This window comes from Heterocephalus glaber, unplaced genomic scaffold (genome assembly GCF_053883595.1).
Source record: "Heterocephalus glaber isolate CG9 unplaced genomic scaffold, H.glaber_assembly_v1.0 deba00001447, whole genome shotgun sequence".
Taxonomy (NCBI): domain Eukaryota; kingdom Metazoa; phylum Chordata; class Mammalia; order Rodentia; family Bathyergidae; genus Heterocephalus; species Heterocephalus glaber.
The window spans coordinates 2,982,343-2,996,986 of NW_028258299.1; positions in this window are offsets into that span (position 1 = coordinate 2,982,343).

Sequence of the window (14,644 nt, forward strand, 5' to 3'; positions counted from 1 at the left end):
TCCTGCACACCTGTCCCTGCACCTGGAGGAAGTCCCACTCCCTGGTGACTCAGGCTCCCCCAGACGCCTTGGTGGAGCTCTGGTCCCTCCCGCTGAGGAAGCTGCTGGCTGGTTACAGAGAGCCAGCTGGGTGGCTGTCATTAGCAATGGGCTGCCTGGCGCATCATTGAAACCCATCCATTTCCCCTGGGGCTGAGCGGGACCCGGACATCAGAAATCCTTCATCATTTTACATGTGGCTGCCCTTGGGCTGGGGGAACCGCCTGTTTGAATATTTCAGGCAGAAGCCTGGGCTGCAGGCACTTGGCCGTCCCTGCCTCCATCCCTCCTGCGGGAGGGGAGAGGGGCTGGGAAGAGTGACAGCAGCAGAGGGACAGCACCCAGGCTGCCATCAGATGTGGCCAGAAGGGGCTGCCTCACCACAGCCACTGATGGCATTGGGATGCCCGGGGTCAGAATTCAAGACAGCCTGTGTCCCCGTGGAGGGTGAGGAGGGGTCGGGATTGGAGGTCGGCTGTCCCTGCTAAGGCTGTCATCCACTGACACTAAGGATCCTCATCCACCCCCAGCCCTGACACAAGAGCTTGGGCCTCGGAGACTGAGCTCTCACTAGGACCCCCATCACCCTTAGTGCCTCCAGTGTGGCTGGCACTGGCCTGGACACTGTCCCGGGCTGCTTCACTCCCTCCCCTGCTCTCTGTCCCCTCCCGGGAGCACTTAGCTTGGGGCCAGGCTGCTGTTGCTCGGAGCCCACTAAGCAGCACTGGATGTCACACGAGTGCTCTGCATCTTCAACACTCCTCAGGTGTCCAGCGACTGTCTCCGTGTCCCCTGAGGGTAGTGCTGGGCACATGGGGCTCCCGAAGACAAGGCTCTCCTGCTCGCCACCCTCGCTCTCCAACGTTCACGTGGATCCGGAGCCCAGGACCTCAGAACACGCCTGGGTTTGAACTTGGGGTCCTCAAGGGGGGACTGAGGCAAAGACGGCTCCCTAGGGCAGATTCCAGCCAATCTGTCCAATTCCTCCCAAGAAGAGGACAGAGCTCATGCAGAGATGGAGCGCGCGTAGGGGAGAGGATGCGCTCTGCCCAGGCAGGGGCTGATGACTTGGCAGCAGGTGGAGAAGAGAACCAGACTTGGTCAAGAGAAGCCCACAAGCTGGGAGCCCAGTCTCCTCACTAAAATCCACAAACCTGGACCTGAGGAGAAGGGAAAGCCACCTGCTCCCCGATGCGAACAGAGGAGGCACCATGGAGCTGATCCTCCTCGGGGCAGCCGTTCCGTCCCAGCCTGTGGTTCTGAAGGCTTGGGGGCCACCGTGAAATGGCGGGGTACGGGGTTAAAGTGTGTCCTGGTTACTGTCCTCCTGGCACTTGTGTGTGTGACCCTAGGGAGAAAGGGGGCCTTCAGGGTTGCGGTCGCAGGAATTGGTGGAGCCCAGGCCCAGCATGCCCACTGGGAAGGAAGGAGGCGGCTTGCAGAGGGGTGGAGACCAGAGGGGGCCTCCTGAAGCCGGGGGAAGCAGGGAGCAGGTCACCCCAGAGCCCCTGGGAGGCACGGCCAATGCGGGTGTCTGGGGGTCCAGCTTCAGAATCGTGGGCAGAGCCGCCGGCCTCCCTCGCGCTCAGTGGCTCAATCTGCGGCCCTCGTCACAGTGCCGATCAGAGGCGTACACACCCATTACCCGTGAAAGCCACAGGTCAGAAGGGCAGCTGCAGAAAGTGAGCAGAAGAGATGGGACTGATTGCCTTTCGGGGACAGACTGGAGCCCAGTGGATTTTGAGGGCTCGTTACTGTCAAAAGGTGCCACAAGGCGCTGATGGCCTCTGCTCATGGGAACCACAGGGCCAGCAGCACTGGGCAGACAGACCAAGGGTGCTGCTGTCACGAAGGCCAGGAGGCCCCGGGACCACATGCAGGCAGAAGTCCCCACTTCTCTGCCACACTAAGGTCCCTGCCAGCCCCCTGTGGCCTCCAGACCACCCTGGAGTGGTGAGGGGGTCAACTCTGATGGCGAACGTGTGCTGGAAAGAGTGGCTTCACCAGAGGGGCTGCCACCTAGGGGAACAGCCACCCCCTCTCGAGCTTCAGCCAGCCCACGGGGGTGCAGACCCTTGGGATTGCAGGACCCCTGTCCTTTCAATGGCTCAGCCCAGGCCCTCACAGGAGCTGCGCAGCCTCCTGAGTCTGCCTACATGGCCAGTCCGAAGCTACAGCTGCCTGTGTTCCTGTTGCACGCTTCCTGGGTCCCCGTGGGCCAGGGTCCCCGGCCACCTTCAGGGTCCCTCCATGGCGGGATTCTGTCACTTCCTTCCCATGTGGTTTTGGGGAGAAGGAGGAGGCCCCTCGACCTGAGCAGGCTTCACGACTTCCTCCCCGACTCAGCGTCACTGCAGGTGTGGAGGGGAGGGGAGGGAACTGCAGGCACCTGTGTGGGGTCCCCTGCCTCCCTCCGCCCACAGCCCATGACCTCGGGGCCATGCCGCAACTCTGACCACCCCTTTCCCTTCCCCCTCTGCCTCGGTTCTCTCCCCTCAGGCCACCGGGGCTTCCCACTCCTCTTATGTCTGACTGGGCTGGGCCAGGATGCTCTGGGTCCCCTCAGTTGACTAAATTGGTCCAGGAGCCCTGTCCTCCCTGGCTCAGAGCTTTTACTTTAGAAACTTGTGATTATAAATTCTTTCTGGCACCTTTGAGATGTAAATCTTCTACACCTCGGAAATGTAATCACCCGGAAACGTGGGGTCTCCTTGTCATTAAGCAGCGCTCAGCACACTGAGGCCCTGGCCCTAAGCCGCACACTCACCCCATGTCCACAAACTGCAGCCTCACGTTCTTTCTCTTTAGCACCCCTCTCCTGCAGCACTTCTTCCTGTTTCACAAGGTGACAGTTCCCTGTCCCCTGCCCTGGAGCCATCATGGCAAGTGGGACAGCAGGCGAGGAGCCAGCCACCCACAAGGGTGGTAGCACTGGGAGAAGAACTAAGGTCCTTTTTCTTTTTTCTTTCTTTTCCCCTGAAATTCTTTTACTGGTACATGTTAGGTATACCGTACATTTACATTTATCATTGGGTGCTTGTACCTGTACATGATGGATCTTGGTTCTTATTTTTTCCCCATTACCTGTGCGCCCTTCACCCCCTCCACCCTTCCCTATTTACATAGACTTCATTTCCATTTTCAGGTCCTTTTTCTTAAGAGCACTCTTCCCCTGGGTCTCTGTCCACTCAGGAATGTTGAGACTACATGGGATTTGAGCCCAAAGTGTGATGCAACAGCAAGCTCCAATCCCCTACACTGTACTTATGCTGCCAATCAGCCTTGGGTTCTTTGGCTCAATTCGGATGGAAATCTTGAGTTGCCAAAGTGCCACTCTGCTAGCAGTCTGATGTCACCAGATGATACCTGGGGACGCTGGATGCCCACAGTTGGCACAGCCCACGCCTGGTCACTGTGATGCTGACCTGTGCCAGACACCATAGGTCAACTCCACCGGGCAGTGGTCTCTGCTGCAGGCCTCCATTGGCTGCGGGTCTCTGGAGCCCTTCAGTGCTCACAGCTCTGGGTGTTCACTGCTCTCTCTAGAAACAGCCACTCAGGATAAGATTCCCAGACTCCCTGAGAAATAAATCACCAGCCGGCTTCCAGGACACCAAAGCAAGTCTTTATTCTGACAGGGCTGTGCTGCAGCACTGGGATCAGTATGCAGAGGGAGACTAAAACTGGCTGGGGAGGGAGCACTGCTTGTGCAGCAGCTGCAGGACTTGTCAGCGAGGGGCAGGGCTGGAAGGTGCTCTGAATGCTGGGTATGAAAATAAGGGGCCCAATAAGGGGCCCAGATCCCTCCCTTCCTGATCCTCAGTAAGGAAAGGCATTCTTCACAGAGGCTTGGCAGAGCATCCAGCACCTGCCCAACACCTACTCCACACTGGGGCCGGGTCAGGAAAGCGAGTCCTCCAGGCCTCTGCAGGCCAGCACCACAGTTGTCTCTTCTCAGAAGGCCTCTTGGCCTAGCCCTGCGGTCAGTGCCACTGGTTGCTTGTCCACACCCACAAAGCCTTGCTCTCATTACCAGGTCACAAAGACTGAAGGCAGTGCCAGGTTGGCTGACAGAGCTGGCACACTGCAGCCTCCCCGGCAGCTGGGGTGATGACGTGACCTGACTTTGGCCACAGGAAGTAGATGAATGGGCCTTCCGGGAAGTTGGCTACAAGCTTCCCTTGGCTGCTGTAATAAAGCACCACTGCCTGGCTCCCTTAAAACAACACAGGTTTACTCGCTTGTAGTTCAGCAGCCAGGGGCCAAAATCAGGCTCACTGGGGCCAACTCAGGGTGTCAGAGGCCCGTGCCCCACCGAGTGCTCCTGTCTCCCTCCCACCCAGCATTTGCTGGCTGTGGCTTGCTTGTGGCTGTGTCTCTCCAGCCTCTGCTTGTCCCTGGAGTCACTGCACCTCCTCCTCAGCCCCCATCTTCTCCCTGCTTCTGGCCCAGACCACAGGCACCACATGGCAGCCACAGGAGCCACCAAGGCACTGGGGTCCAGGAAGCTGCATCCTCCATGGCATCTTTGAGCCCTACCACCCTGGGCAAGCTGCCTCTGGGCTTCCTGTTCTGGGAGAGAGAAATCAGTGCTGGCTTTGTGTAGCCCGTGCTCACTGCTGCTCTGACTGCTTCCACTGCTGGCACAGGGCCACCCTAAAGAGAGCACGAATGGTGGGTATCATAGTGCCTGCCACATGTGGAGTTACAAGGCCCGGTGCCCCAAGGCAGGTGCCCTCCAGAAACAACACACTGTGTGCACCTGCTCAGCTTTGAAAGGGCTCCCGGTGTGAACCTCCCCAGCTCCCAGACTCCCCGCCTGGCTGCAGGGCCTCCCTCAGGGGTGTGCCCCTCTGTTCCTGCTTTGGCTCTGAGGCCCTGCGTACCCTGGGGCTCCTGGGTGACAGCTGCCACACTCCTGCAACCCACTCACCAGATCTTCAGAAAGTGGTCTTCTCCAGGCCTTCACCAGTGAATTCTCTAATGACAGCTGCCAGAGCACACAGGACCTGAACTCCACACATAGCTCTGGTGTCTGCTTCCTGAGCACCTACAGAGCCCTTCTTGTCACGCTTATCAGGCTGGACACCTCTTCCTTTCATCCCCCAGGGCCTTGCTCTGCTTCTTCCGGTGGCAGATCACCCCACAAGACAGAAGGGAGGGGCTGTGGAGGCCAGATGCCTCATCACAACCTTCATTCATTTTCACCTGTGCTGAGTTGGCTCCGAGCTAGGCACATCACATGGATCATCCCGCTGAATGCTCCCCACCACCCGGGCAGTGGGTGGGACCATCAGCAGGAGGGGAAACTGAAGCTGAGATTGGGCACGTGAGCTGGCCCCTCACCAGGGCGCATGTGGCTGTGTGGGATCACAGCCTCACGCTCCTCCTGCTGCTCGTGGGCCACCCTTGTGGAGCCCCGGGAGGGCCAGGAAGTGATGTGCTCATCACAACCATGGCCATGCCTGCCGACTGCAGCGAAGACAGGAGACCCATGTATACAAAACAGAAATGCCCAAGGAAGTCCGGGCGCCTGGCATCCAGAGATAATCGCTGAGATGCCATTCAAATCCTTCTAGTCACACATGCACGCATGCACGCACACACACACACACACACACACACGCACGCATTCAGAGAGAAAGCAAGCACATCCCAACAGTTTGAAAATGCATTTTCTTTAATAACATTTCACGTTTATCTTTCCACACCATTAAATACTCTCAAAAGCATAGTTTCTTATGTCTGGATCACATTTGGTTTGTGGTTAGCACCATGGTTTACATGGATTTGTTTAGAAGTGATTTCAATTTTTCCTCTTCTGTTTTTAAATTTTGGGGACCATTACAAACTGGACTGGATTTCCATCTTCAGACACAACAATGACGACTTTCTTAGAACAGATTTCTAAAAGTGCAAATGACAAGTAAGTGGGTTGGCAGATTTTTTTTTAGAGGGCTTGCGTCTGTTACCCAAATGATCTTCCAGACAGAGTTTATCAATCTGCGCCTCCGGCAATGTCTGAAAATGCCTGTTTTTCCGTCGTTGCTGGCAGCAAAGATTTTTCTCTCTGAGTTGCAGTCACCAACAGGAAGTGCACGGTGTCTACCGGGGATTTGTTTTTACTTCTCCTGCTCAGAGCCTGGTTTTTTCCCTCTGTCACACATCCTTCATCGGTTCTGGAACGTTCTCAGCCGTTATGCTGTGAACATCGCCTCGCCCCCCTCTCCACTGGGACCCCCATTTGGAGATGCCGACCCTGCCCCTTAAATCCCGGCTTCCGGGGCTTCCCTTATATCATGGTTTCTCACGGCCTGTCGACCTGGCCATTTGGTTTTATTCAGTTGGGCTTTCTTTGGTTTAATTTCTGTGACCCTACCTCCTCCCCTTCAGACCCACCTGCCATATTTTTTTTTCAGAACGGCATGTTCTTGCTTTACAGCGTCTCTCCTTTGCTTTATCTCCGGAAATACTTTAAACACTTATTTTCACATTCCTTTGAAGTTGGCCTATTTTCTCGGCTTCCCAGCATGTAATTTATCCCTTTCATTATTTCTGCAGATTCTTCCACTGGGCGCACTCAGCTCTCACACGGTGAAGACGCCCTGCCAGCCCCAGGCCGACCACCAGCTCAGGGCCCAGGGCCACCAGCTGTCACTGTCCTTGTTGTTTCTGGGCTATGGGGACTTGACTGTCTTGCTTTTAGTGTTGACACACATATGTGCATCCTGCATGTGGGCGTGTGTGTACCCATGTGCGTGCATGCACAGGCCTGTGTGCACCTGTGCCTGTGAGTATCTGTATGCACTTGAATTGACACGTGTGTTTGTGCACGTCTCTGTATGCCTGTGTGTGCACATGCGCGTGTGTGCGTGCACTTAGGAGGCCTGCCTGCGAGCTTGGGGAGGCGACTCTGTGCTGCTGCCTTGTTTTAATGCGCATCTCTTTACCTTCAATTCTCACTGAAAACATTGCTGAATGCCTACTAAGAACAGCACAATAATAATAATAGAGCCAGGGATTTAGCTCAGTGGTTTCGCCACCGGCTGTGCAAGTGCAAGGACCTGAGTTTGATCCCCGGTACCAAATAATAATAATGATAATGATAATAATAATGTAATAAGCGTCCAAGGCTGCAGGAGCCTGCATAGCCATCACCAGACCTACAGCTCTCGCCTGTATGTGTGTAAGCGGCATGCCCAGTTTATATTTGCTCCTCTGAACAATCCTTGTCACTATCTCCATTTCACGCAGGAGAAAACCAAGGAAGAGGCCGGCTCAGCCCCTGGACGCTGGCCGAGGTCCTGCAGCGGGCAGCGGGAGGCAGACTGCTGCCCAGTCCTCCTCTCCGACCGAGTGTGCACTCCCAGCGCAGGTCCCTGAGGCCTGACACCCACACTTTGGCCCTGCAGTGCTGAGGTCCCCAGCAGGAGACGGAGGCTCTGCCTGGGGCTGAGCGAGCCCCACGCCCTGTCAGCGCTGGGGAGCACCCAGGTGTGCCCGGGACAGGAAGAACCTACCGTGGCCTCTGTGCCGGGGTGCATGACCTCAACACCTGGGGCTCCACACACCAACAGGGCTTTGAGGTCCGCAGCCGGCTCCCGAAAGACTCTGGGCCCACAGCCCTCGGTTCTCAGCTCCCTGCCCAGTCCTGTCTGTCTTCCTCACAGGCATCTAGGGCGGCTAGGATCATGCGGGATGGATCCTGGCAGGGCGAGGGTGTCCCCAGCCCCTGGGTTCAGGAGGCCTCTTGTCACATCACACTTCGGGCTTAGCTTGGGACCCAAAGAACAAGGGGGGCAGAGGAGCTGTAAAAGCTGGGGCCACCTTGGCCTGGCCCGGCGGGGGAGGGGGCTCTGGCTGCTCTGCATTTGACAATCACTGAATCCAGGGCAGACCTGGGGTGACTCCACACCCCTCATCTCAGTCACTGTTCTCACTGCACAGCCTGACACCCGCAACTTCAAGGAGGAAAGGTTTATTCGGGCTCACAGTCTGTAGTGGTTTCAGCCATGCCGGCTGGCTCCGAGGTGGGGCAGCATGGCAGAGGGAACAGCAGAGGAGAGCTGCTCACAGCATGGCAGACAGGAAGAGGCAAAGGAAGGGAGGAGCCTGGAGGGAGACCAACCCTTAAGGCCACGCCCCAGGAGCCCTCCTCTTCCCGCCAGGCCCTGCCTCCTAACAGCCAGTCAGCTGTAAGGCCCCTGATTCAGGCACCTCCCAAAGGCACACTGGAGCAAGAGGCTCTGGGGAGCATCTAGACATAAACCCTAACAGCTCCATGGTGGTAGGGACTCTGATGGCACCCACACTCCTGGCTTCCTTGGAGTTTCCCCCAGTTCCCTTTAGCACTGGACTCCTGCTCTGACTCCAGCATGGGCAGCTAAAGCCACTGACCTGGGCACAACCTGAGGCCGAGGTCCTTCCGGTACAGCCAGAAAGGTCCAGACCCACTGAAGACCCCGGGATGCTGAGCTCCACTCTCACTGCCATCCTTAGGAGGAGCAGACACGGGCGGAGACACCATGTGGGGACAGGGAGGGGACAGAGACATGTCCTCAGCCAAGGACTGCCCAAGGGTGCCCCACAGACCACCGGAGGGTGGGAGAGAGACAGCAGCTCCAGAGCACACCAGCCAGCCCACACCTTGGGTTTGGACTTCTGGTCCACGACCCTGGCAGAATACACCCTGTCGCTGCAGTCACCCAATGTGTGGCACTTTGTGACCATTGCTCTGTTCCCAAACCTTCTTGTCCCAGAAGCCTCTGTGCTGGTGACCAGGGGACAGGTTGGTAGCGCAGGATCCCATCTGCATGGCGTGGAGAGGCCACTCTTTGGGAAGCCAGTAGCTTGCTTCGGAAAGAGGAGATAAAGGCAAGTTCTTAGATGCATTGCAGTTGAATTAGGTTGGGCAAGTCAACCGTGAAAGACTGGAAAATACATCATAGGAATCCAGGAGTATGGGCTCAGATTGTTTTATATATGACTTCAGATTCCCTGTCCACCTAAAAGGCTGAGTGATAAAAATGTGGTTTAGAGAGAGAGAGAGAGAGAGATTTTAGGATTCTAGTCAGAGGAACTGTGCTCAAAAAAAGGGTTTACTTTATTCCAAATAATTAACAGAGTAGTACAAGTGTTGGCTATTTTATCTAACATGAAAGCACCATGTAGAATTTTGTTGGTTCTTCATGTTGGTCCACCTTTTACGGAACCAGATAACCTCGGTCATGTCTATTTGGGGATTTTACCACACCCACAATCTTGCCCTGAATGAAGTCTGTGCTTGAAAAACTTCCTGGGCAGATGGAGGAGCAGGAAGCAGCCGAGAGCTGAAATCCGTGCACCTGGCCGCACCTGGACCTCTCTCCGGCCTTCCCCTCCTAAGTACGCCTTTGATTCAGATTCGCCCACTATCACGCTGCCTGTCGCTGGCTCCGGGCTTTTCCTCCCAGCTGGCTCCTCGCCCATGTGAGCGTGTTGCACACACAGCACTATCCACACCGACCTGTGGGCACTTGCCAGACCCCGCCAGCCGCCTGCGTGCCTTTCCTCCCCATGGCTGTGCCAGACCCTGGGGTGGAGAAATGGCACAGTACCGGGTGGCAGGTGACACCTGGCTTCCAAGGCAGCGGCTGCAGGACCAAGGACCCCACTCGGTAAGCCCACCCTCCCTCCCCTTCACAGACTCCCCTGGGCCGCCCGCTCACCTGGCGATATGCTTGCTCCCCTCGGTGTTCTCCGCTCTCTCTGGGGAACATCAGCAAGCAGGGGGAAGTCTCCCAGTGCTGGGGTGAGTGTTTCTTCTCACATCGGGTCCATAGTCTGCTCACCACCTTGGGCAGTTCCTTTCCAACATCCATGGGCACTTTAGCCCTTGCCTTGGGCTCTGCCCCCTGTGCAGATTCACGGGAAGGGTTTATGACCACAGCAAGTGTGAGTTCGGCCAGCATCTCCTGGCACCCAAGGCAAGGGCCTCCTTTAGGCAGGAGGCATGTGGGACACTTCAGGGGTGATAGCGCTAGGTCACTACCACTCTGGAGGACTCCCAGGCATCTCTGGACCCCTGGAACCTTTAGAAAAGTGAAGATCTCATGAGATCCTGGTCCCTGGCTTTCATTGGACAGGAGAATCCATTCTACTCACCCGAGCCAGCCAAGTGTGTCTGATCAGAAACCCTGGGGACCTATAGCCCTCCTGTGTGATCCAAGGCTCTCTGCGCTCTCCTGACTCAGCCTCCCTAATAAAGGCTGTGATAAGCTGCTTGCCTCGGTTTCCTTTCTCTGGCACAAGAGGGCAGGCTGTTTCCTCATGGCCACAGCCCACCGGTGAAGCTCTGACTTTCAGAGTCCCCACTTCCTCCAGACCCCTTGGCTCCGAGTGGGGACCCAGCCAGTGCCAGCCAGGACTCTGCCATGTCCGAGTAAAGAAGTCATTTGTCCCCACGCTGGTTTTTATCAAAGCCTGTCTGTCCTCCCAATTAGGGCTGAGTCATTTATAAAGTACGCAAGTGTTTGGGTTTTAGCAGCAAACATCCACCCGTTTTAGAATAAATGATTAAGAGGTACTAATTAAATTCCTCTGATGACTGATGCCAGGGCCGGGGATAGATCGCCCTGCCAGCTCCTGGCTGGCCCAGCCGTGGTAAAGAGACGCAGACGGAGAATTGCTCCCCCAGGGACGCAGGAGTGAGGGGACAAGCCCACTCCCCAGGTGCCACAGTGGAGTCCGCTCCTCACAGGTGCTTACACCTGAAACCTGGCGAGGAAGAGGACGAACCCCCTTGCCCCTCTGCAGACCTGGGGACAACAAGAGGCATTGCTTAAGTCAGCACAGAGAGCATTTAATTCAAAAACCAAGGCAATAATTGTGTATTGTGGCCCTAATGCCTGCCGGGCTCTATGGCCAACACCTGGATCACCACAGTCCACAAGACTGCCTCGTGGTCCTTGCCTTCACAGGGAGGGGACAGAAGGTCACAAACAAGGAAACCAAGAGTGGGGTGGCGAGCCCGGGCCCCAGCCCACCCCATTGCTGGCCAGCAGGCGTCAACGTTGGCAGGGCTTCTATTGTGCTTGAGGCTTCTCCGGCTCGAGGCAGGACCTGGGGCCCCTCCTGTGCCTGGGCTCCCTCCGAGGTCTTTTCCTTTTCTCAGCCTCAGACCGATAGTCCCCACTCCACGGAAGTCTCCGGGGGCTCCCAGCAGCCCGGGCCGGCACCGACTCCTCCACACAAGCCCCAGCTCTCCACACAGCTTCTGGCCTCAGACCCCCCACCCAGGCACCGCCTTCCGGCTCCCCCGCCTTGCTCGGCAGATGCCACTGCTGCCCTCAGTGCCTCTTCCTCTCTGCCTGGCAGAGTCCTACACAGGCGCCAGGCCCTGCACTACCAGCCCACCCTGCCGAGAGCCTGAGCCCCTGCAGCCCTCTTTGCTCTCAGCTGCTGCACTGCACCAGTGCAGGCCCATGGGATTACAGACGCTTCTTGACCCGACGACAGGACCTCATTGGTCCCACGAGCACCCTGAGTGCTGTCTCGGGGGTGCAAGGAGGGAGTGAACTAGTGGCCCATCCATGGCTGGTGTGCTCCCAGAACCACCATGCAGCCTCCAGCATGCACAGGGATGGGACAGGCAGGGGCAGCAGAGGCCTGGGAAGCTGTCACCCCACCTGGCACTGGCAGGAAGATTCAGGACAGACACAGGGCTGTCTGGTGCTGCAAAAGCTTGGGTGGAGGACAGCACAGTTCCACATGTCTGGGCTGTATCAGGAGTCACACTGCTTCCTCAGGTTCCAGCCACTGCTCCCTGGCGTTCCCCACCACACATCAAATTGCTCCAAGAAAACCCACTGGTGAATCCCACCTGGGCCTCTCTGGTCTCTGGTCTTGGGAACATTCTTGCCATAACCACATCACCCAGCTGCGACCTGGTGACGTTGTCTGAAGGGGCAGTGGCCTGCATGTCTTCCCTCCCCATGATGATAATGATGGACATGACCTTGTTGAGCACTTCCTGCATCCAGGAACTATTTCAAGCCCCTCTATGTTCTACTCGGTGATTCCTCAGCCCATAGCACACTTAGAACTCTCCCGAGACCCAGAGAGAGACAGGTGCCATCACTGAGTGGCAACAGGGACCCGACATCCTCACCTTGGTCCAGGTTCCAGGTCACCCCGCCCCTCTGCCTCCGACGTGGTCTCTGACGTGGGAAGCACCGTGGGGAACAGAACTCCGGGCCTCCTACTTGGGTGGTGGCAGAGTTGGGTTCAAGCCCAGAATGGTCGGTGGCCAGCCCAGGACCCATGTCACAGTGGGGATGTCATCGCTGCTCTTCCTGTTCTGTGGGCTTTGTGAGGCTCAGAGCCTGGGCAGTGAGGACCAGGTTGTCCTCTCCTCGTGGACACTCGTGGGACCCTACAGTGTAAGTCTACTCTGCACTGAGTCCTGTAGCCCCACCAGGAAGCTCTGCAAGGCACTCGCTCCACAGAGCTCAGGAAACACAATGTCTCAAGAAGTGGCTCCTCTCACGGTCCGGTGCGTCACTTTATCAGTCCCTGAGGTGTGCCCTGCCCCAGTGGAAGGTGACGGGCAGCAGAGGGGCTGGGAGATGAGAGGCCCAGAGCCATACCCACCGCCTTCCTAGCATCCGTTCTGCTGAGATGACAACTTCCAGCTGTTCCTGCCCAACCCACACGGTGCCCATGGACTTTGCCTGGGAACCGTGGGGCTGCAGCTGAGAGAGGGGCCGGGTGGGGAAGGGGATGAGAAACTAGGGGCTCCCCAGGCAGGTGCCCAGGGGGAAGAGGCAGAGGTGTCTCCCCAGGGCTGTCCCAGGAGCTTCCTTCCACAGAATGGAAGCCAGTGCGCTGCAGAGATCCGGTCACAGACTGGGCCTTGGTCACCCAGCCGCTCACCAGCTGCAGCCCCAGTGAGCCCTGCAGCCTGCCCTGCCTCAGTTTCCTCCTGTGCCCTAACCTGTCCTCCCTCTCTGGTATTGGATAAGCTGCTGCCCAAGCCACTGACAGAGGAGCTCAGGTGCTGGGCTGGTCTGTGCCTGGGGTCTCTTGGCCCCTGTGTCCAGTCTGCTGTCCCCACAGAGCAGTCTGAGACATCCCCAGTCCTTCGCCCAGGCCTGGAGAGTCCCCACTTTCCACGGACTGGGGCACACGGATGATCGCCAAGGGAAACCCCCAGGGCATGGAGCCCAGTCACGCTGGGCAGGAAGTTCCACGTCCAGGCCGGCAGCGGGTCCTTATTTACCCAAGCACATGCTCTGTGATTCAGGGCCACTTAGTTTTCAGAAGGCTCAGGTAGGAAGTAATCATTAAAAACATGTAAATTAAGTTACCCAGGAGCTTAATAGATTAGTCATCGACTTTTCCCCTCCTGTTGGATCTTAACCTTCCATGGAAATTAATCACCAAATGGCTCAAAGCAGCTACTGAGGATTAGCACGCCTTGCTCACATACATGTGCAGTGGGGAGCATGCCCAGGCCAACCAAGGGAGGAAAGGTCCCCTCGTCCCTGCCCTTCTCCCCTCCCTGAAGCTGCAGGTTGGACTGGAGGCTGGAAGCCCCTGGCCACCTGCCTCTTCCTTCATGGGCACGGCCAGGAGCAGGGAAGAGGGGCTCCGCCATTTCTGCCGGTGGGGGAGGCATCCCTGGGGGACACGGCAGCCACACATGCTCCAAGAGGGCCCTGCAAGCTTCTCCTCCTACCCGTCAGGCACTAGGGCATGCAAACGGCCCTGAACACTTATGCTAAGATGCCCACACTCATTCCCTTGTGCATTCACTGCGTGCACATCTACTGTGCAGCTGCAATCCTCTAGGCCCCGCACTGGTGCTGAAGACATGGAAACCAAGAAGCTCCAGTCCCTGCCCTCACAGGACTCCAGGCCAGCGGCACATGCAGAATCTCCCAACCCTGGCAGCATGGTCAGAATGACTGCAGGGCACCCTGAGACCTGAAAGGGAGATGTTCTGGCTGCTGGGGTGAGGACGGACAGTGCACAGAGGAGGGGCACTTTGACCTCGCCCCTCGCATGAGTAGGCGTTTGCCGTGGGAGGCTGTCCAGGAGCAGAGGCCCGTGTCCAGCACTGAGGCGGCAAGGGCCCTGGGGACAGAAGCTGGACACAGCCTCTGGCCAGCTGTGAGACGATGTCATCGCCGGGTCAGCCACTCGACCTGAGCACAGCGTCCCTGCCACCTCACCCGTCCCGTGCAATCCCTGGACACAGGTGGCTCTTCTTGCTGCTGCTGCTCTCGGCTTCCCAGAGTGGCTGGAGTTGGCAAAGGGTCAGAGGCTGTGAGGCTGAAAGCTGCAGGCTGCTCACAGCTTCAACCCCCGAGGATAGGAAATAACCGTGAGGAACGTGTGTGTCCTGTTGGCACACAGCAACTTGACTCCCTGTCGCAGTCCTGGTATGATCCGGAACAGCCCTGTCAGGTAGGGGAGCAGAGCAGCCGCGTGCAGGAGGAGGCTGGCTCACGCGCAGTGTTACAACACCTTCTGTAAGGCCGCGGGCGTCCACGGGCTTGGACACGGCCGACTGCGCACGCCGGTGGGGAGTAGGGATGAATGGTGAAGGAAGAATCGGGGTGGG